Source organism: Aplysia californica, unplaced genomic scaffold, assembly GCF_000002075.1.
Source record: "Aplysia californica isolate F4 #8 unplaced genomic scaffold, AplCal3.0 scaffold00080, whole genome shotgun sequence".
Lineage (NCBI taxonomy): Eukaryota > Metazoa > Mollusca > Gastropoda > Aplysiida > Aplysiidae > Aplysia > Aplysia californica.
Genome location: NW_004797350.1, coordinates 1,734,909 through 1,738,092, shown reverse-complemented (window position 1 = coordinate 1,738,092; position 3,184 = coordinate 1,734,909).

Here is a 3,184-nt window from a genome sequence, read left to right as displayed (position 1 = left end):
TATGTGTGTGTGTGTGTGTGTGTGTATGTATATATCATTTTTTTAGCTGTACCGCCAGCTCCGTTTACCGCCATGTTTTGCTAATGTACGACAAAAACTTCCCTATAGAAACATAGTACATTGTATTTACACCTTTACACCGCCATTCGAAAACTGTCTCAGTTGTACAGTCCTACTTAAACTACTGTAAATTTACCCCGTTGTACCGCCAGTGAACTGGCTGCCAGAATTATACAGTAAACACTAGGACTAGGCTACACACGACGCAAAGCACATCTACTCGAAGGTTACTTGACAATCTTCCACACACAAGTCTTTTGTTTGTTTTAGTAGAGGTTTTACGGCGCTCGCAACTGCATAAGTTCATATGAGCGCCAAGGGGTGGATGTCAACAGAGAAGTCCTTACAAGGAATCAGACTTGCTCTGTTCACATCTCTTGCTTCAACAGCACAAAGTCTGCTTCGACTATCAAGGCACCCCGGATATAGCGGGTCACAAGAGCGTGACAAACATACAAAAGAAGTAGAGGAAAAAACGATAGTGAGGATTAGGAAAGAAAAAGCAGCAGTCCTCTGTTGTAGTTCAGGCACAGTTTGAGCATGACATTGTAGGATCAGCCCATTTACAATTCTACTGTGTATTAGAACGAAAAATGTCCCCCCTTTGGGAATGGCCTAAAGACACTCCAGTCAGCGGCACCGCCCCGGAGGGTACACAAGTCTTTAGGCCTACGAGCTAAGGGTCTAGATCAAACGCTTTTCGCCGATGCTCCTTCCCCGCCCTTCCCATCACCCCATTCTTGTGTTGTTGTAGATTTCAGGCAATATGGATTTATCTACACAGTGATGACTAAATGTGTCCCAAGCGAACACAATACAATGTGTAATGTAGAAGAGTACAAAATTGTACAATTAAAATAAAACACAACTTTGTAACCCAGCATTAAATTTCCCTCACCGCTTAATGCGCTGACTAGGAAAATATTATATAGTTAGGCTTTAGTCAATATTTTTTTTAATGGAATTGCATATCATATAGACCTATCAGCCCAAAAATAATTTACAGGCTGACGAATGCACGTGGGGCTTTTATTTAAAGAGGACTCGCTCAAATTTAAGAAACAGATCGAAGGGAGATAACGCATTACTTCATCTAGTGATTGGTAAACAAGTTCTCCTGACGTTGGGCAGTTGGTGCTATAAGTGTTCAACAGAGGACATGAAAACCTCGTTGTACCGCCAGCCCCGCTGTACCGCCAACTTCATGCTCGTCCCAAGGTAGGCGGTATAACGAGGTTTGACTGTTTACAGTATATACTGAACGCCATCAAAAAACGCAACACTTAGTTCACAGAGTATGAACTTTTTTGTATCAAATAAAGATAGATTAAAAGAAGTGTTTTTTAAGTTTATTCAATTTCCAAAAAATGTGAACCATGTTGATCTCACGCTGAAACTGATTTCAATACATTGTCTTCCTTCTTTCGGAGTACCCCCTTTAGACAATTTTGCAGATAAACGCAAATCGAAACTCAATACAGATCTCTCACTTTTAGTAAATTGCACGGCCATCATTAACATGTATACAGACCAAAAAACTTCTTCACATGTATTTTATAACACTTTCAATGTTTTGTTGAGTAATTGTGTCCCACTTTCGCGGCAGAGCGATCTACCAATAGCCGCAGATTCGCGAAAGGGCACAAACTTTGCGGTTCAGTTGATCCCATACGTGCGTTGTTGGAGACATCCTGTACTATACTGGCCAGTGCATGACATTCATGTTATGATCTTCCAGATACTGTGTTCTTTGTAAAATGAGCGAGCAGTTTAAGGACAGGAGAGTCGAGTTGGATGACTGAGAGATTCTTTGGGGAGGGGTCCTGCTGTTTCGCACAGTGAAGACACGCTGTTGTCGAGGCCTCGTTAATTGTAGTCCTAAATAAGACGTTCTTGATCAAGGTCCTGAACTTATTACTCCGCGCTTCACACTGATTAAAGAATATTTTCAACATTGCATACATGCCTTAAGCTGGGGGTTTTTTAGGAACGAAGGATTTCGCAGATGCGACTATAAAATCTTCTTCTCTTGAACAGGACTGGTCACTCGAGGCTGTCCTATTTCATGTCCCATCCCGGACATTTCAAGTGTGCTAAAAATCTTTGTACAGGTCGAGAACAATACAAGCCCTTTAGCTGTATTGCTGCTTCTCAGGCATATTTTCCGCGGAAGTGAAAGTTTCAATCAGCTTCGCTAAGTTGAGGAGTCTTGTAATGAACGAAATAGAATAAATTGGTCGAAAAAAGCTAGGACTTTTGTTTGGAAAGAGCTACGGGTCATCTTCCAGGTAAATAATTGTTTTTATTCATTGCTAATATAGCAACTAATGAACACATTTTTACACAAGCATAGTTTACTGTATCGTGATTAAAAGTACTCATGGAAATAGCAAAAACCGTGCATCGGTGTGCGGACTATAACAACTGCTCACTTATGTCTCCAACAATCGTGACGATCAGAGCATATTTTGTTGGGGGGGTTTTTTATAGCTTTTTGAAAACGTTGCGTTTTTAATGGCGTTCAGTGTTACTTTTACAGGGAGAGAAAGGGGGCTCTCATGGCCTAGAGGTTAAGGTGTTCGCTTCTCATTTAATAGGTCCTGGGTTCGAATCCGGATTTCGACGTAAAATTTTTCTTCTCTTAAATCGTCTCTTTTCACGCCCTTTCCTGCTCTCTACTCTCTAGCAATGTTCTGTCGTCTGCTTTCGTCTCCACTTTCTGCCACCACCCCTCTCACCTCCTATGCCCTCTCCTCTCGGCTCCTGACTCTTTATGCAGCCTTTCTACTGCTACTCCTTGGCTCCTTCTTACTGCTGTCTTTCAGCAACACCCCTGATCTTATGGCAGGAAAGATCTACACCTACCCTCTCGGACGAGGGCGAAAAATCTCGTAGGTCCCGTGTGCAAGTTGCACACGTTAAAGATCCCTTTGGTGGTCCAAAAATCTACAAGAGTAGGCTTCGGCCGCCACCCGTCAAAATTCAAAATTTGCTACCCACTAAAATGTTTAATGTGTCTCTCACGCTCATATATGACCGTATGCAATTGCGAGCGCCGTAAAACACTTATAAAAAAGAGAGAGAGAAGGACACAGAGAGAGAGAGAGAGAGAGAGAGAGAGAGA